We start from the raw sequence: 20,557 nt of genomic DNA, 5'->3' as shown, positions 1-20,557 counted from the left end.
CTGTGTGGTGTATGTAGATGGGTACATGGATAGACGATGAGAAGAGAATAGGGAACTAAGAAATAAAGCAAAGATGTTCAACTTATTTTGACAAAAGTGAAGAGCAAGTCGACAGCAGAAAGGTAGACTTTTTACACTTGATCTCAGTGAAAAGGCCAAGAAGCGATAAAGGTAAGATTTTTAACAAATAGTCCTGGAGCAACAGGCTACCCAGAGGAAAACAATTAAACTCAACCTAAGTCTCACAGATTGTTTAAAATGGAGCTCAAAATGAATCACAAACTTAAATATAAAATGAAAAAATGTCCAGAAAACTATAAAGCAGTAAAGAATGAGGTAGGGGCCAGCACTGTGGCTCACTTGGTTAATCCTCTGCCTGCAGTGCCGGCATCCTATATATGGGTGCCAGGTTCTGTCCCAGTTGCTCCTCTTCCAGTCCAGCTCTCTGCTGTGGCCCGGGAGTGCAGTGAAGGATGGCCTAAGTGCTTGGGCCCTGCACCCGCATGGGAGACCAGGAGGAAGCACCTGGCTCCTGGCTTCGGATCGGCACAGCACCGGCCGTAGTGGCCATTTGGGGAGTGAACCAGCGGAAGGAGGATCTTTCTCTCTGTCTTTCTCACTCACTGTCTAAAACTCTACCCGTCAAATAAGTTTAAAAAAATTTAAAAAAAGAATGAGGTAAATACTTTAAGACATGTATTTACAAACACCACGGATGACAAAAGACTAGTATCTAGAAAATGTAAAAGACTCTCACAGCTGAACAGTAAAATAGCAATCCAGTTAGAAAACACACATTCCACCTTAGAAGTATGCAGTCAGCATATATGCCCATGAAAAGATGTTCCATGTCATTACTCATGAGGGAAATGCAAGTACAAACCACCCTGGGACATCAGTATATACCTATCAAATTGGCTCAAATAAAAATCACTTAAAATATGCAATGCTAGCAAGGATGTGGAGAAACTGGATCAACCCTACCTTGCTAATGAGACTATGAAATGGTACAGCTACATAGGCAAGCAGCTTGGTAGTCTCTCAACACTAAATTCATAATAAATTAAATTCAAATGCCAGAGGTTTTTATCCCTGAAAAATTAATTCCTATATTCATGTAAAATACTTCATGTCTATAGCAGCTTAATTTTTAATAGGCAAGAACTGGAATCAACCCTGATAGACCTTAGTGGGTAATGCCAGACCATCCATCCCACAGAGGTTAATACAAAGGATGGAACTATGGGTACGCACAGTGACCTATAGGAGCTAAGGGTATGCACAGTATCCTACAGGGACTATGGATACGCATGGTGACCTACAGGAACTATGGGTATGCACGGTGACCTACAGGGACTATGGATACGCACAGTGACCTACAGGAACTATGGGTACGCACAGTGACCTATAGGAAGTATGGGTACGCACACTGATCAATAGGAACTATGGATATGCACGGTGACATACAGGGACTATGGGTATGTACAGTGACCTATAGGTACTATGGTTATGCACAGTGACCTGCAGGAACTATGGACATGCACACTGATCTATAGGAACTATGGGTACACACAGTGACCTATAGGAATCTCCAGAGAACCATGCTGACTGATAAAACCCAGTCCCCGGGGCACCTACTCTGTGTGACTGCACACAAATGACATTCAGGATGTGATTCAGTCATGGAGCTGTGGGACAGACTGCAGCCTGTCAGAGGGAATGGGTGTGGCTCTACGAGGGTGACGTGAAGTCTTGTGAGGTCCAAAACATTCTCTCCCTTGGCTGTGCCCATTGTGGTCTCCTGGCTTTGGAACTGTACTGTAACTCTGCAAGAGGCTGGTTCTGCAGGAGACTGGATACAGGGTCCAGGGACCCTCTCTGTACTGTGTCTCACCCCATTACGTGAATTTATAGATACTGCAAAATAAACAGGAAAGTTCGACTTTAGAATTACTGAGTGAGGGAGAAGAGGCATGCTTCCGCACATTAAAAGTGTGAAAACTTTCTAGGGACAGTAAAGGAAAAGTCAGCCCACAAGTTCTGGTAGGACCCCTGCTGTCTTGGAGATTGGTGATCAGGAATTTAGAATGCAGCTATCTGCTCTATTGTGCAAGCTTTCATCACCTGTATTGTGCTGTCTGGGTATAGAAACAGAGAAAACAGGTCGTGGGGTTTGTTCAGGACAGGGCCATAACAACAAGGTATAAGAACAATGAGCAACCAAGGACAATTTTTCTCAAATCTCTCCCTGTTCTCTCCATGCTGCTTGGGCTCAAAATCCTGTTTGCATTTCTTATATGAACCAAGAGTGTGCTCAGGGCCACAAGGGTCCTTGGACTCTGCCACACTGCACTGTCTGCCCTCAGCGACCGGAAACTAGCCTGGGCTCAGTCCTCCCACCCTGCACTGTTGCAGGTTCTGTGGTTAAGGATGAAGATGAAGGGGGTCACAGCGACCCGAGTTGCAATGTGGACTTAAGCAGGGAACAGAAAATCTCCTAGTCTCTACTATCTGATTTCATGGTGTAGTGAGAACTAAATGATAACACACACGCACGCACGCACGCACGCACACAAATGAACACAGAGCCAACCATTATTAGGTCAGCACCCAGTATCTACTGACCCAAAGGGCTTGAATCTGGCCCCACCCCTACTGCCACACATCCCTCCTGGGTGGCCGTTCCCTGATTCAAGTTTTACAACCAGCATCTGCATAGAACAAAGCCCTGGTTTATAGTGCCTGTGGATCTCCATGGTGTACGTGGCCCGTACAATGTACTAAAGTGACCACACATATACACACCATAGGCTCTTAGAAGTTGTTAGGAGCAGGTTCCAGCACTGACACTGGAGCTACCCTGGGCCACAGGTTAAGCCCTGCCTTGGCCCTCTCCTAAGAATTCCTTACTAGCCCATGCCCAAGAGGCCACCTGACCATGATCTGTTAGCAAGCTGCCCCCTTTTCTCTCCCAGGGATGACTCTGGGTAAAGGAGGCAGTAGTGTCATCTCCACACACAAGAGAATGCCAACAATTCTGATGGACAGAGAAACACAACCTCAATTATAGCCAGGGGTCATCTCATTACTTGGATGGCCAACACTGCCCTCTGGGCTCTTTATACCACTTCTGTTTATCTCACAGTTGCTAGGAGCACCTGTCTGCAACTTTACTTCTCATAAGTAAGTTGCCCCAGGTCTTCCCTTTCTACTAAGACCAAAACTTCCAAGAACAACAACTGATAACGCCGCATAAAACATAAGCAGCTGGTTGCAAGTTATTTGGGAGCTACTGAAAGATCCAGAGGTTGAGGGCCACAGTCGTGTGTAGAATGGTGTGAGGTGCTTCCCGCTGGCAGTAGCCATTTTGGTCTGAAGCAAGGGGCTGAGAAGCCAGCCAGAGAATGGACCAGAAGCCAAGGGAAGAGCATTACCCAGGCAGAGCTTTCCACATATCAGAACCAGGGGAACAAAAGGTGGAGTTTGGGCCAATGAAAACATCCAGATCTTTTCAATGGTGATGTTTACTTATTTCAGGGAGCTGGGAGAACTCCCATCCATTGGTTTACTCGCCAAAGGTCCACAGCAGCCAAGGATGAAGCTGGGAACCAGTATCCCCATCCAAGTCTCCCTTGAGAGCTGACAAAAAAGCAATTATTTGAGCCATTATCACTGCCTCCCTGGGTCTGTCTTGATAGGAAGTTGAATCCAGGAGCCAGAGCCAGCAATCAAAACTAGATACCGTGACGTGGGATGTGGGCATCTGAGCCACTAGGCTAACTGCCAGTTTCCAGCATCTGGACCTTGAGGGACCAAAATCCCAGAGAACAGCAAGTCACAGTAAAACACAAGCAGACCAGATGCCAGTTTTCCTACTACAACATTAGGTTAAAAAGACTAAGAGGTAGAGGGGAAGAAAGAATGGGAAAGAGGAGTGCAGGTTTTGGTCATTTTAGTAAGAGGCCAACTTACGGTTCTGAGATTCAGCCATCAGGAGGCGTTGGTAAACGTCGCTGATTTTCACTTGGGATCCCTGGAGGTCCACAGCCTAGGGGTGGAGACGAAGCCAGACTCTTCTAAGAAAGGAAATGCAGACTCCAGCCAGGGCCACCCCGAAAGATTGAGTTATGACCCTCATGCTATTCGCCTGGTCTATGATAGAGTGAATTATCTCTGGGCAATGAGATTATCATTCTGAGCCTTCATGGTTTTTTACTACAATGTCCAACTTTCAACAAGATATTACCAGGCATGAAAATAAAATAACCTCGCTGGTATCTAGTCCACCACATTAAGGAGTTTGTAAGTCATCAGTTCATACTCATAACAAGTAAAAACATTGGACAAACTCAAAAAAACAGAAAAACTCTTCCTAGCCTGGTCGGAGAAAGGAGCTCACAGGGTAGAACACACCGAACAAAATTCTAGACAAAGCAGCAGGGGCAGAGAATCCCAACCCCATTAGGGGCTCTGGAGAGGAGCGGGACAGGGAAAGTCTCCTCACTCTTCATGAGCTTACTTCCCAGAGTTCTACAGATGTGGGCCATGAACACATTAATGATTTTGAAGATTTATTTATTTACTTATTTGAAAGTCATGGTTAGGGAGGGAGAGACAGAGAAAGGTCTTCCTCCTGCTGATTCACTCCTCAGATGGCCAGAATGTCCTGGCCAGGGCCAAGGGCAAAGCCAGGAGCCTTGAACTCCATCCTGGGGTCCCATGTGGGTGCAGCGGTCCAGGTACCGGGGCCAGCCTCCGCTGCTTTCCCAGGGGCACTAGCAGGGAGCTGGATAGGAAGTGGAGCAGCCAAGGCTCAAAGCAGAACCCAGAATATATTAATTTTGTTGCAGGATCCGTTTGAGACAGAAATACAAAATGCAGACTGGTCCCACGTGCAAAAAGGTTATGTAGCACCCAGGAAACAAACACATATTCAGGCCCGAGCCTGGGCTGCCCCACACAGAGAAATGCTCAACAAGAGCGGGCCAAAGAACTGCCTGTGGACAAGAGAAAGAAACGAAAATGGTACCTACGGTTGAGGTGGTCCGTGCACGCGACGGAGATAAAGAGAGCGGGAAAGCGCCAAGGTGGACGGCTCTGCACGGGGAAAAGCACGCACAAGCAGTCCCTGGCTCTGCGCGTGCAGCGCTCCGCAGAGAAAGAGAGAAAACAGCAGCCTTCATCCGCGCTGGAGGTGCAGCTCCTTCCGGCTGGTGCGCCCTCCAAGGGGCTCCACAAACCTGTTAGGGTGCAAGCACACATCCATGACCCGGATGTGACAGGTGCATTCTGCGAAGGCAGGTGTCATCACACTGACAGTTAAAGACATAGCCCTCCACTGCAGGAGAGGAAGAGTTCCAGGCCCCTAACCCTGACTAGTGACACCCTCTCACTGCCGCGTTCTCCAAGTGAGTCTTGGAGAAAACTCCCCAAATGGTTCTGGCAGTGGGAGGGGGAAAGTAACCGTTTCAAACCCCACAGAGCATTTTGTACTTTGCAAGCCCAAGCTATTGTGGGTTGTTTTTCCCCCTCAAAGCCTAACTCACCTGGGGTAAAGGAAATATCCAGTTCTAGCTCACCTCTCGCCATATATATTTTTAAAATTACATATGTACTCAAGAGGCAGAGTTAGAGAGACAGAGAGAGAGGTCTTCCATCCACTGGTTCACTCCCCACATGGCCGCAAAGCCGGAGCTGGGCCAGGCTGAAGCCAGGAGCCAGGAGGTCCTTCTGGGTCTCCCACGTGGGTGCAGGGGACTTGGGCCACCTTCCACTGCTTTCCCAGGCCATCAGCAGGCCAAGAACCCCATTTCCTTACTCTTAGCACTGTGCACCCCACTCTGACACCCAAACTCTATGTTGGCCCAAGTTGAAGCAGGGCCTGGGTTTGGCTTCCTGGGAAAATGTCAAGTCATCATGAGCCTTTCAGTGGAGGTCTCAGAGCCCTGCTGGGTGCCAAGAGGAAGGATCACCCTTCTACTGGTCAGGGCACACCAGGAGATAACCTTGTCTGTGATGTGGGCAGAGAAGTGCTTCTTCTTGGTGATGTCCCTAAGGAAAAAGGCTTGGCCCAATACCCTCATTTATCCCATCCACACACACTCAAAGTGAATTGTGGTGTCCTCAGGCCCTTTCTCATACCCAGAAGCAGACATTAGCAACTCAGAAGAGCTGACTTCAAGAAGACTCAATACCCGCCGATGGCTTGAGTCCTTCCCCAAACGGAGGCCTCATAAGTGTTCTCACTACAAGTGGCTCCATCCTCCCTGCTGCCTGTCTCCATCTGGATCTCAACTTTATTTTCATTTTCTTCAGTCTCCCTTAGAGACTCAGCCTTGTTCAGCAGCTCCCCTGGCTCCTCTCAATATTTATTATTTATTTATTTATTTATTTATTTTTTGACAGGCAGAGTAGATAGTGAGAGAGACAGACAGAGAGAAAAAGGTCTTCCTTTTGCCGTTAGTTCACCCTCCAATGGCCGCCATGGGTGGCGGGCTGTGGCCGGAACACTGCGCTGATTTGAAGGCAGGAGCCAGGTGCTTCTCCTGGTCTCCCATGGGGTTCAGGGCCCAAGTACTTGAGCCATCCCCCACTGTACTCCCTGGCCACAGCAGAGAGCTGGCCTGGAAGAGGGGCAACCGGGAAAGAATCCGGCACCCCGACCGGGACTAGAACCCAGTGTGCCAGCACCGCTAGGTGGAGAATTAGCCTAGTGAGCCGCGGCGCTGGCCTACAATATTATTTTTATTTATGTTCCTTGGAAAGACAGGGAGACAGAGAGAGAGACAGAAAGAGCGATCTTCCATCTGCTGGTTCACTCCCCAAACAGGTACAACAGGCAGGGCTAGGCTGGGCCAAAGCCAGGAACCTGGAACTCCATCTGGGTCTCCAGGTGGGTGACAGGGATCCAACTACTTGAGCCATCACCTGTGGCCTCCAAAAATGGGCATTAGCCAGAAACTGGATCAGAAGCAGATATGGATACAGATATGGGATGCAGACATCTCAAGTAGCTACTTTAACTGCTGTACCAAACGCTTGTCCCATCTACTCAGTCTAAAAGCTTGATCCGATTTGCCTCATCCTAAAATGATGACTCCAACATGCAATCCCCCAACACCTTCCCCTGCCCAATGGTGCCACCACCGTGCTGCATGCTCCTGGTCACCTCTTCCCTTCCTCTCACCACTGACGTCTCAATAACAATAGAGCCTCTCCTCTTCAACCGTGCTTTATATTCCTTCACATTCAGATGACACCCTTAGCAACAAACTTTCTCCCTCCATGGATAAAGGAGAGGGAGCGACACTCAGCTGAGTCCCACGCTGCTGCCTAGCATGCGTCATTAGAGTTACTCTGCACCTGACATAAGAGGAAACAGGCTCTCAAAGAATGCCAATGGCTTAATGGGTTACTTAATCCAGTCTTCTTTCCAGCCCACAAGCCCATCACAGCAAGGCCTTGGAATTCCCCTGTGGAAACCACAGAGGCTGTGATGGTGGAGGCAGAGTTTCAATGTCCCCTTCCCCTGGGGCATTCTGGGACCTACTCCGGACTGCACCTGCTCCTCTGCTGCCCCCTGGAGCACTGTGGCATCTTCCTGTGTTCCCCAGGCTCTCCCCACCTCTCTGCTCACAGGCTTGCCTCTTCCTCTGCTATGCCCTACAAGCGACCCCCAACCCAGCTCTGTCCAAGTGCCCTGGCTTTCCAGTTGCAGTAGTGTCTCCATTGGGAATCTGTTCACAGCCACAGAGGTGCTTTATCTTCTCAGGAGACTCTGAAGTTGCTGGATTTAGCAGCCATGACTCCTCCCAGACCGGAAGGGGAATGCTTCCAGCTGTTCTTCAACCCAGCCTGGAGAGGTGTGCAGCGACTGTGGGGAGCAACTCGGACTATACTGTTACTGGAATTAAGACTTATTCTATGCATCTGCTCTCCCACAATATGGCGCTGGGAGAGAAGAAAGAGGCTTCTACACAGCTGCCTCCAGTTCAGCCAATAAACTGTAGGACTTGCTCCTGATTGGAGAGCAGCGTACTCGGCGTGTGGGCAGCCGAGTTGGGATTGGCAGAGGAGGACTATAAAGGAGGAGAGAGACGGCATGCACCAGGAACATCTAAGGGGAACATCTAAGGGGAACACCTGTGCAGCCCCCGAGAGAGCCGGCCGGCGGTGTGCCGCTCCCCTGCGGAAGTGGGGAATGTGGCAGGGGGAACCGCCCTTCCACGGAGGTGGAAGGGACAGTAGCCAACCCGGAAAGAACCAGCAGCAAACCCAGGAAGGGCCGAGCAGACGAAAGAACAGCGCAGGGTCTTGTGTCGTTCCTCCAGGAAGAGGGGGAGCGACATAATGGTGCCGTGACTCGGATAGGAAACTTAGGACAGATAGAAAACCTAGGAGAGAAGAAACGGGAAGAAGTGGGAAAATACCGGAGAGAGAGACTAGCAAACAGCCTAGGGAAAAGCCGGACGAAAAGGGTGCCGGAAGAAGCTATTGAAAGCCTAGGCATAGACTCGGATACGGACTACAGGGGGAAGCTGGGAGAAATCTCTAAGGTCGAAAGCGAAAGTGAAAGCTAGAACAAACAGACTCGGATGCGGACTGTGGGGAGAGGCCAGGAGAAATGAGGGAGGAGTGTTGTTGGAGGAAAGCTTGGGGAAATATACCGGGTAGAGAAAAATGTTAGGGAAATTGAAGCCGCGGGGGGCAGGCCAAGGCGGAGACGAAAGCCACTTTGGGATTCTCAAGTTAGCCCGGGAATAGGGGGCGAAAAGTTGAAACCAGAAGCTGAAACGTAAGCCAGATTGGGATCCGTCTGATTAGCCCAGGGAGCAAAGGACGGGAAGCCAAATCGTGGGGCGGAGACGTGAGCTGGGTTGATTTCGCGAGGTTAGCCCGGGGAACTTAGATTGAATGCTAGTGGCGGAGACGTAAGCTACGCTGTGTGACTCGCGGAGGCTGCCGCGCGCAGACAGAGCGTGCGGGGCTCAAGTAGATAGGGAACGCTGGGCTAGTGCGAAGCCGCGCAGATGAGAGAGGCGCGGGCTGAAGCGGCTCAGAGCCGGAAAGCCGCCGAGAAGCAGCCTTGGGGCGGGTGCCGGGAAGCCGCAGGGATAAGAGAAACAGAAGTTTAGAAGTAAAATGAGAGAAATAGGAATGCTGGTAGATAGAAGTAATATAGGAGAAATAGGAATGCCCGGAGATAGAGAAATAGGGAAAGGCCTCCCCACAACACAGCAATGAGAGAGCTTGGATTCGGTCTGCCTGATTAGTGAGGCGATGAGCACCTGCGGGCGGCTAGCAGCTTATGCGCCGCAGGTCACCGAAGACAGGCACGAATTAACATCAATAAGGCCTCCCCACAACACAGCAATGAGAGAGCTTGGATTCGGTCTGCCTGATTAGTAAGGCGGTAAGCACCAGCGGGCAGCTCGACCAGAGTATGAGCTGCAGGTCACCGAAGATAGGCACGAATCAACACCAATAACCCTCCCCACAACATGGCAATGAGAGAGCTTGGATTCGGTCTGCCTGATTAGTAAGGCGGTAAGCACCAGCAGGCGGCTCGACCAGAGTATGAGCCACAGGTCACCGAACACAGGCACGCATCAGCGCCTAAAAACCTCCTCACAACATGGCAAAGAGAGGACCCGGATTCGGTTTGCCTGATTGATAGGACTTGTAAGAACCTGCGGCAACTCTAGCAAGTAGAGCAGAGTGTGTGCCGCGGGACACCGAAGACAGGCGCGTATCAACGCCAAAAAATAAAAAGAAAGGGGGATCTGTGGGGAGCAACTCGGACTATACTGTTACTGGAATTAAGACGTATTCTAAGCATCTGCTCTCCCACAATATGGTGCTGGGAGAGAAGAAAGAGGCTTCTACACAGCTGCCTCCAGTTCAGCCAATAAACTGTAGGACTTGCTCCTGATTGGAGGAGAGCAGCGTACTCGGCGTGTGGGCAGCCGAGTTGGGATTGGCGGAGGAGGACTATAAAGGAGGAGAGAGACGGCATGCACCAGGAACATCTGAGGGAACATCTATCTGAAGGAACACCTGTGCAGCCCCCGAGAGAACCGGCCGGCGGTGTGCCGCTCCCCCGCGGAAGTGGGGAATGTGGCAGGGGGAACTGCCCTTCCACGGAGGTGGAAGGGATAGTAGCCAACCCGGGAAGAACCAGCAGCAAACCCGGGGAGGGCCGAGCAGACGAAAGAACAGCGCAGGGTCCTGTGTCGTTCCTCCATGAAGAGGGGGAGCGAAAGCGACCCTTCCAGAGGAAGGGATAACTGAATTGAGTCTGAAAGAGATCATGGGAGCAGGAATTCCAGACAGCAGAAATTGGTGCGACCCTGGTCTGTTGGGTAAACATGATCCGCACGGTATGGAAATGGACAAGGCAAGAACGTGTCCAGAGGAAACGCCACCCTGCTGGCTCAGGAGAAGGTACAAGAGGACTGAGTCCCATAACCAGGGGAGAAAGTGACCATGAATGAGCATGGAGACCTGCTGACAAACCACCCATAAGGGGCACTGTGGTAACAGGGACACAGTCCAGTGTCTGTGTGCCATTGCATGATGGCCTTGACCTTGGTGGGCCAAGAGAAGGTAGTGGGTCAGCTTGGGTGGTCACAGGAGGGGTCCTGTGGCCCTAGAAAGGGCAGACCAGGCTTCCAAGCCTGTGCCTCAACATGAACCATGGCAAGACACATGGTGGCCTACACCACCAACCTGCTCCTCCCTTTGGTGCCCCAGATGGTGCCGTCAGCCAATTCTGGGAGGCCCAGGACCTCCAATCATGCAGAAGAGCCAACACCAGAACAAGTGAGTGTGGGGTGTGGAGGGTGAAGCAGGAGGCGAGGGGATGGAGCAGCAGGCAGATCTAGAGCACAAGTTGAACCCCCTCCACTCTCCTCCTTCCAGGCCTCATCCCACAGGATGCTTAAATAAAAAAAAATGGGTATATTCCAAAGGACATGGGAGCTGACTCAAAGAGCTCCTACTGGCCATAAATGAAACCGTAAGAGCAATAAAGTGAATATGTTAAGACTGGGTTATAATTTGAAGATAAAATATGCATGAACCTGTATTAAAATAAATTAAGACTCAATAACTAAGTGACCGGGAGAGTTGATATAAAGCTCCCTTAGAGAAGAATTCCAGATCACTTGGTAGATGCTTCCAACTCCAGGAAGTGAAAATTAATATCCCCTCAATCCTGAGTGTGGGCAGTGCCTAATGACTTGCTTCCATAGAGTAGAATATTTGTTTCCACAAATACAAAAATGTAAATTCACTTTGGAGAAACCTGCCAGGCACGACCTTGGCCAGGAGAACAAGATTAACATCACCAGTGGTGGGTAACGTGCATGGCATACAAACATGACTTCATGGGGGAGAACAGCTCTCCTTTGCAGTCTTCTTCCCCTAAACCCACGAACCCAATCTAACCAGGAAACACACACACCAGCAAAAGACAACTTAAGGGACCTTACAAAATATGATTCAAGATTGCCAAGGTCATGAAAAGCAAAGAAAGAGAAGCCATAGGAGAAATAATGGCGCACAAAGACCAAATACATAATGTGCTGCCCTGGATGGGATCATTTTAATTGGGCAGAAGTAGAGAAATGGGAGACTATTTGTGTATGAGAAGTCCCTTATTTTCCAGAGTAGAAATTCAGAGTTGAAGAAAGGAACTCAACAGGCACCAACTTATTTACGTTTCCCTGTCTGACCTTATATCACTACAGGAGGATAATTTAGGAACTAATATTCTTTAATTTAAAAAGTCTATCAAAGTTCAGCAATATCGTTAGTTTTGCTTGTAGTCATTTTTCCTCAAAGTCAAGTAAAAACAAAAGTAGTAATTTTTGAAAAGGAGGTTTATTATATGATCCCATATTTTCCTGTATTCCTCTGCCTCTGCGTATCCATAAGTATGCAGATCCAGATACCTAAAATAATTTTCTCCAAGTAGAAGTGTTGATGATTTGGGGAAAGGGAAAAATGTTTGATGACTGACTTATTTTTCAGGGTTTGAAATTTTGGTAAGAATAAGAAATGTAAAATACAACGTGACCACTACTACTTTAAAACATAAAAGGCTGTGAGAATGAAGCACAAAGTTCTAGAAACAGTGGGTGACAAGGGATGTTAATGAAGATAGCACCAACTAACCCGGGGAAGTTAAAGGAGAATTTTCGGAGGAGCAGAGCCCACTGGGTTTGGGGTAAGAGAGGATGTGAAGTTTCAAAAAGAACTGAAGGAGTGAGTGTTTGGGAGAGGAAGTTGGGGGAGGTGAATTAATGGGAAAAAACTCGTTTACTGAGAGCAAAATGGCTGTACTTACATACGTAGGGATACTGAATATTAATGATGCCATTTCAAAGAGGGAATCGGCCATGCATGCAAGTCTGTGAGGAGTCCAGGGAAAGCACTGAGAAATGGATTGTTCAGAATTCATGGAGGATGCACCTAGGATGGAACTTGAGTGCATTCCCAAAAGGAAAATGAGCTTTTCAGGAAGGTGTGGGGAGCAAAGCATTCCAGGAAAGAGAGAAAACATTGCTGACTGCAAAAGCAGAGGAGCGAGACAACTGGCTGTGACCCACATGTCACAAAAATGCAAGGGTCAGGAGCCCTACGCAGACTTTTTCTTGGGGGTGGGCGTGGAGCAGTTGGGAAGGCATTGAGCAATGATGTGATCAAACGTGGTTTGTGTTTTTAAAAAATACTGAGATGGTATTAGATTTAAAAAAAAAAGCATAAAGGATGGATTTAAACATGCAAAGACAGGGAAGAAGCCCTCCAGGCCCTGAGCACCTGCTCCAAGATCTGGAGGAATATTTATGAGGCAGGCCGAATCTCTGGGAGGCAAATGGTTTCCTGTGGGAGATGAAGACAGGCTGGGGGTCAAGTGTGGCCCAGTAATCAGGTGGGTGTACTTCAGGCACTGGGCAGGGTTGGCAGAAAGGCTCAGAGTCAAGCTAATGAGCTCACTGTGGGACACACTGCATTTAGGTGCCTGGCCTGGCCCAGGGCCCTAGGTGTTAACATCTTCAGCATCTGGCGGTAATTGAAGTCCTCAGGGTAGGTGACATTGCTCAGAAACAGCAAGCAGTGAACTCAGCAGTAAACAGGATGTGTAATCCTGGAAATACACAAGTCAGGACCCCCTCTCCTGCCATTAACTGACATTCTTTTCAGGCAGCCTGTCAGATTCCATTTATCCATCTTGTTGGTTCTGACACTTTGTTCCTTCCTGCTGGCATCATTTATAATCCTGATTCCATCAGTCAACATATTAGGCTTAGGCATCCCAGGCTTTCCAGTTGAAAATGGCTCCTGTAGAACACTCACTATTCTCCCCATTGGCTAATAAGATAAAGATAATACGATAAAGAGGATATTAAGTCACTAAGGACTAAGCCTGTGATTATGAAATAAATTGAATGTATATTATTGTAAAATTAAAAGAAAGATAAGAGAGGCTGGAGGAGGGAGGATGGCAAGTATAATATATTCTTAACACTATATATATGAAATAGATGAAATCTGTTCCCTTTCTAAAATCAATAAAAATGGTTAAAAATAGAAATTCATATTACAATGCTACAGCATAGTACTGACATAAAAACAGATCTACAGACCAACAGAACAGAACAGAACGCCCTAAAAGGAAACCCACACAGCTGCAGCCAACTGGTTTTTGATAATGCTGCCGAGAACTTGCAATAGAAAAGGACAGTCTTTTTCAATAAATGATGTAGGTAAAATTGGATATCCAAATGCAGAAAATGAAACTGGATCCCTATCTCTCACCCTGTACAACAATCTACTCAAAATGGATCAGACCTAAGTGTGAGGCCTGAAGCTTTGAAACCATTAGAGGAAAAATATGTGAAACACTTCAGGACACCGGACACTGGAGCAAGGATGCTGCAGACCAGGCCCCCAAAAGAACAGGAAACAGAAGCACAGACAAACAAGCAGGATTTCATCAGACTAACACGCTTCTGCACAGCAGAGGAAATAATCAACTGAAGTTCACTCTTCCAAGAAGCAATTACAAACTGGTTTTCATCTAAGTTTCAGAAAATTTTCTTTGAATTTTAGTATTTGTCCTATATCCTTGATTTGTTTTCATCTTAGCTATTATGCAGGTGACAGTCTTCCCCTAAAAGAGCCTTCTGTAAGCTTCACGGTGACTGCATCAACAGATCTGTTGACATCACCCCAAAGATACAAAAACATGAGAAGCAAGGAAACACGACACCACAAAAGGAGGCAAATTATCTTCCAGTAACTGACCCTAGAGAGATGCAAATTTATGAATTTCAGGAAAAGAACTGGAAATAATATCCAGGAATTCAATGATATGAGAGAATAAAAATGAACAATTAAATAAAAATCAAGAAAACAATTTATGTGAATGAGAAATGTAACAAAGAGATTATTAAAAATTAGAGCTGAACAATTCAATCAATAAACTAAAAAATACAACAGAGAATTCATTAGCAGACTAGAATAAGCAGAAGAAAGAACTTGGGAATTTGAAGGCAGGCCTTTTAAAATGATTCCATCAGATAGGAACAAAAGGAATGAAAATGGATAGTGATGCTATGGGGTATCATTCAAAAATTTTTTTGCATTATCAGCTTCCTAGAAAGATTAAAAACACAGAAAGGAAAAGTGTATTTAAGGAAATTGTGGGGAGCAAACCGGACTAGACTGAGTTACTGGAATTAAGACTTATTCTATGCATCTGCTCTCCCACAATATGGCGCTGGGAGAGAAGTAAACAGCTTCCGCACAGCAGCCTCCACTTCAACCAATAAACTGTAGGACTTGCTACTGATTGGAGGAGAGCAGCGTACTCGGCGTGTGGGCAGCCGAGTTGGGATTGGCGGAGGAGGACTATAAAGGAGGAGAGAGACGGCATGCACCAGGAACATCTAAGGGGAACATCTAGCTGAAGGAACACCTGTGCAGCCCCCGAGAAAGCCGGCCAGCGGTGTGCCGCTCCCCTGCGGAAGTGGGGAATGTGGCCAGGGGGAACCGCCCTTCCACGGAGGTGGAAGGGACAGTAGCCAACCCGGGAAGAACCAGCAGCAAACCCAGGGAGGGCCAAGCAGACGAAAGAACAGCGCAGGGTCCTGTGTCGTTCCTCCACGAAGAGGGGGAGCGACATAATGGTGCCGTGACTCGGATAGGAAACCTAGGACGGATATGAAACTTAGGAGGGAAGAAACAGGAAGAACTGGGAAAATATTGGAGAGAGAGACTAGCAAACAGCCTAGGGAAAAGCCGGCCGAAAAAAGGTGCCGGAAGAAGCTATGGAAAGCCTAGGCATAGACTCAGATACGGACTACGGGGGGAAGCTGGGAGAAATCTCTAAGGTCGAAAGCGAAAGTGAAAGCTAGAACAAACAGGCTCCGATGGGGACTGTGGGGAGAGGCCAGGAGAAATGAGGGAGGAATATTGTTGGAAGAAAACTTAGGGAAATATACCGGGTAGAGAAAAGTGTTAGGGAAATTGAAGCCGCGGGGGGCAGGCCAAGGCGGAGACGAAAGCCACTTTGGGATTCTCAAGTTAGCCCGGGAATAGGGGGCGAAAAGTTGAAACCAGAAGCTGAAACGTAAGCCTGGTTGGGATCGGTCTGATTAGCCCGGGGAGCAAAGGACAGGAAGCCAAATCGTGGGGCGGAGACGTAAGCTGGGTTGAATTCGCCAGGCTAGCCCGGGGAACTTAGATTGAATGCTAGTGGCGGACACGTAAGCTACGCTGTGTGACTCGCGGAGGCTGCCGCGCACAGACAGAGCGTGCGGGGCTCAAGTACATAGGGAACGCGGGGCTAGCGCGGAGACCGCGGAGTGTGCGCGCAAAGCCGAGCCACGCAGATGAGAGAGGCGCGGGCTGAAGCGGCTCAGAGCCGGCGAGGCGCCGAGAAGCAGCCTTGGGGCGGAGCCCGCTGGCGGGGCGAGGCGCCGGGAAGCCGCGCGGAGCCGTGAAGCTGCCGGCAGGGCGAGGCGCCGGGAAGCTGCAGGGATAAGAGAAATAGAAGTTTAGAAGTAAAGTGAGAGAAATAGGAATGCTGGAAGATAGAAGTAAAATGGGAGAAATAGGAATGCCCGGAGATAGAGAAATAGAGAAATAGAAAGGCCTCCCCTCAACATGGCAATGAGAGAGCTTGGATTCGGTCTGCCTGATTAAGTGAGGCGATGAGCACCTGCGGGCGGCTAGCAGCTTATGCACCGCAGGTCACCGAAGACAGGCACGAATTAACATCAGTAAGGCCTCCCCACAATACAACAATTAGGAGGCTTGGATTCGGTCTGCCTGATTAGTAAGGCGGTAAGCACCAGCAAGCGGCTCGACCAGAGTGTGAGCCGCAGGTCACCGAACACAGGCACGCATCAGCGCCTAAAAACCTCCTCACAACATGGCGAAGAGAGGACCCGGATTTGGTTTGCCTGATTGATAGGACTTGTAAGAACCTGTGGCAACTCTAGCAAGTAGAGCAGAGTGTGTGCCGCGGGACACCGAAGACAGGCGCGTATCAACGCCAAAAATAAAAAGAAAGGGGGATCTGTGGGGAGCAAACCGGACTAGACTGAGTTACTGGAATTAAGACTTATTCTATGCATCTGCTCTCCCACAATATGGCGCTGGGAGAGAAGTAAACAGCTTCCGCACAGCTGCCTCCAGTTCAACCAATAAACTGTAGGACTTGCTACTGATTGGAGGAGAGCAGCGTACTCGGCGTGTGGGCAGCCGAGTTGGGATTGGCGGAGGAGGACTATAAAGGAGGAGAGAGACGGCATGCACCAGGAACATCTAAGGGGAACATCTAGCTGAAGGAACACCTGTGCAGCCCCCGAGAAAGCCGGCCGGCGGTGTGCCGCTCCCCTGCGGAAGTGGGGAATGTGGCCAGGGGGAACTGCCCTTCCACGGAGGTGGAAGGGACAGTAGCCAACCCGGGAAGAACCAGCAGCAAACCCGGGGAGGGCCGAGCAGACGAAAGAACAGCGCAGGGTCCTGTGTCGTTCCTCCATGAAGAGGGGGAGCGACAGGAAATAATTTCTGAAAACTTCCCAAGTTGGAACAGATGTCAACATCCAGATCCAGGAAATTCAAAGTTCCCCAGGTACAGGAAAAAAGAAGACAGCAATCTTCTCCAATACATATTATAATCAAACTGTCAAAAGTCAATGAGTATTTAAAAAGCAGCAAGAGAGGGCTGCTATTGTGGCATAAGGGGTTAAACTGCCGCCAGCAACACCAGCATCCCATGTGGGTGCTGGTTTGAGTCCTGGCTGCTCCACTGTCAATCTAGCTTCCTGCCAATGTGCCTGGGAAAGTGCTGGAAGGTCTGGGCCCTTGCACCCATATGGGAGACCCGGATGGGGCTCCTAGTTTCTGGTTTCAGCCTGGCCTAGCCCTGGTCACTGTGGTCATTCAGGGGAGTGAACCAGAAGATGGAAGCGCTCTCTCTCTCTCCCCTCTCCCTCTCTCCCTCTTTCACTTTATCTCTGTAACTCTAGCTTTCAAATAAGTAAAATAAATCTTTTTTTTTTAAAGGAGAAAGAGGGGCAAGTGTTTGGCATAGTGGTTAATTAGAGAACCTGGGTCCACTCCTGGCTCAAGTTTCCTAATGTAGACCATGGGAGGCAGCAGGTGATGGATAGCTCAAGGAATGGTCCCACCCATGTTGGAGAGCTAGGTTGAGTTTTTGAACAAACTAAAGACAAAATTAGCAGCGGGAAGAATATAATGATAATCAGAGCAGAAATCCTAGATAATAAGAAATAATAAGATAAATCAAACTGTGAGGTGGCTGCTGTAATCCAAATGTTGTATTTTAGAAATTTATATTAAATAAAAGTTTAAAAAAAACCTGAGGTGGTTTTCTGGAAAAAAGAAAAAAAAACAAAATGGGCAAATATTAGCTAGTCTAGGGAGAAAAGGAAGATGCAGAACAAAGATGGAATTTGAAGAAATTGTGACAATTACCTCAGAATTAAAAAGGAGCATAGTGATTGTTATGAACAATTAACTGCCAATGTATTAGCAAATCTAAAGGCAATGGATTTGCTAGGAAAATGCAACTGGCCACGACTGGGTTAGCAAGAAATAGAAAAGAGTGAAAACATGAATAACAAATAAAGAGACTGAATAAATGGAGGGAAGAAGGAGGTGAGCATATGGCCCAGTGGAGATGATGCTGGTTAAGACACATGTGTCTCATATCAGAATACCTGGGTTCAATACCTGGTTCTGGCTCCTGACTGATTTTTGGACCCTGGGAAGAAGTGGTGATACCCAAGGTAACTGTATCGGCCTCCCACATGAGAGGCCTGGGTTGAGTTTCCAGCTTCTGGCTTTCATCCCCCGTCCCCATCCCCAGCATTGACTGTTGCAGGTATCTGGGGCGGGGGGGGGGTTGAATTAATGGATAGGGGAGCTCTCTCTTTCTCTCCCCCTCCTTACTTCCTAAATTAATTAATTACATATTTAAAAAGAGATCGAAGAAACAATATAAAGTTTCCAATACAGAAAAGTCCAGGACCAGTCACCTCCCAGTTAACTTCTACCAAAGAGTCAAAAGAAAAAAAATTCATATTGCCATGTGCATGCTCTCACCATCCTCCACCACTCCTGGTGTTGTGTGTGTGCTCCTTTGGTGCCGACCTCGTTCCACAGCTGTGCTTCTGCAGCTGAAGAGACTCCGTCGCTTGCCCTGGCCAACAAAAGGCCAATGGGGGCAGTCTAGGCTGAGAACAAGGATCCTATTAATTTGAAGGTGGTGGAGTAGGATGGTTCTGTGGTGAGGGTTAAGATTAAGAGGCCTACACCACTTAGTAGACTAATGAGAGCCTCTTGTGGACCACAGGGTTTGTCAGTGAGGCAGGTTAGTGTCCCATTTGATGGGCAGCCAACCCATGAATCAGACATACATGCACAGCTGGACATGGATAGACATGTTCCAACAGCAGACAGGAGGTGTCTACCAACAAGGGAACCTGCTGTTTTACTCTAGAACTCTGTCCTTACAGACCCAGACTACATTCTCAAGGAGAAAGCTGCAATTTGGTTCCATCACAACCTGAGTACTGCAGTATAGTTTTCTCTGTTCTTTCATTTTCCCCTTCCCATTCCTTTATTGCACACCAAGTCACTGGTGTAGGTGCGCAAACATACTTTCTCTCTTTCCCTCCTCCCTCCCTCTCTCTTTCTTTTTCTAAATGGCCAGTGGTGGTATGCTTTAATGGACACCCAATGGAGATGAAATGGGGGGAAATACTGTTTCTGTGCGAAAATATCCCCTTCTCTGGGAGTGGCATGCTCATTCGGCTCCCATTCCAGTAAGTTATTTTGCTCTCCTTGTCTTAACAAAAGCAAACAAGCCCCACCCCCACCCAATTCCTTGCTTGATTGGAGAATTTTCATGTTTTTCATTTATCATCAAAAACCAAGAATATTTTAATAACATTTTGTACGTAGCTGTTAAATGTAGAATAATCTGCCTTTATGAGGGGCAAATTACTCTTACAAAATGAATCTTAGTTTTCTCTTTGAGCGTCTTGTTTAAATACACTTCTTGTTTAAACTGAAAAAAATAATTATACCAATACATTTTGTACTTCTTCCAAGACTGAACTGGATGGAATAATTTCTAACACATTTTATGGCAGCATCAGCTTGATACGTAGGCCAAGGACATCACAAAGAAGTAAAACTACAGCCAATCTCACTGATGAATATTTATGTAAAAAGCCTCAATAAAATATTACCAAACCAATCCAACAACTCAGCAAAAAGACTACATGTCATGGCCAAGTGAAATTTGTCTCAAGCATGGGAAGTCTGATTTAATATACACAACTCATAGCTCAGAAATCTGAAAATAGATTGACAAATTAGCACAACCATTATGGAAAATAGTATGGGAGTCTCTCTAGCAAAACAGAACTAAGTAAAATCCCGCAATTCCACTACTGGGTCGATGTCCAAAGGATGCGACATCAGTGTGTCAAAAGGATATCTCCATTCCATGTTGATGGCAGCGCTACTCACAACAGCTGAAATATGGAATCAGCCTATTACTGTGATTCAGCAACTGGAGGTATAGAGTATGATATATCCAGAAAAGGCATCAAGCAATGAAATGCCACCTAGAACATAATTAAATAATTGTGAAGAGTGAAGAGCATCAATACCTCCAGATGGCCGCTCCTAAATGATTAAATATTACAACTTCCTTTTCAAGAACTAGCCCTCTCTAACCTGACTGCCATCCTGTTTCCTCAAGAATATTTTACGTATATTTAGAAGTAGAATAAATTAGGTAATATTGTCTCCACTTTCATACACAAATGTAATTTTAACTAAATTTTTTAAAAAATTTTAGTTAGCATTATCATTAAGTCTTAATGCTAAAATTGAGTGAAATAGGAATGAATATGGCTTACATTGGAAAAACCACTTACTGTGTGATAGAAGCACCAAGACCATTTGTACATTCAGTCTGCATGAGCTGGAAAGAAGGAGTAATGCA

The 20,557-nt window shown here is 47.5% G+C and overlaps 1 long non-coding RNA gene across 3 annotated transcripts in view; it reads right to left on the bottom strand.

Moving 5' to 3' along the window:
• Positions 1–3,970: 3,970 nt before the first annotated feature.
• Positions 3,971–20,557, bottom strand: part of LOC149122154 (uncharacterized) — a 42,653-nt gene continuing 26,066 nt past the window's right edge. For all 3 annotated transcript variants that reach the window (XR_016221815.1, XR_016221814.1, XR_016221816.1), the window contains 2 exons: positions 5,034–5,240; positions 3,971–4,048 (listed from right to left, as the gene is read on the bottom strand). This is a non-coding gene — a long non-coding RNA (uncharacterized LOC149122154). The remainder of the gene's footprint in view (positions 4,049–5,033; positions 5,241–20,557) is intronic.

This window comes from Oryctolagus cuniculus, chromosome 15, assembly GCF_051225735.1.
Source record: "Oryctolagus cuniculus isolate XC-2025 breed Fujian yellow rabbit chromosome 15, ASM5122573v1, whole genome shotgun sequence".
Lineage (NCBI taxonomy): Eukaryota > Metazoa > Chordata > Mammalia > Lagomorpha > Leporidae > Oryctolagus > Oryctolagus cuniculus.
Note: the sequence above shows the minus strand (reverse complement) of the source record. Positions and strands in the feature narration are given on the sequence as shown.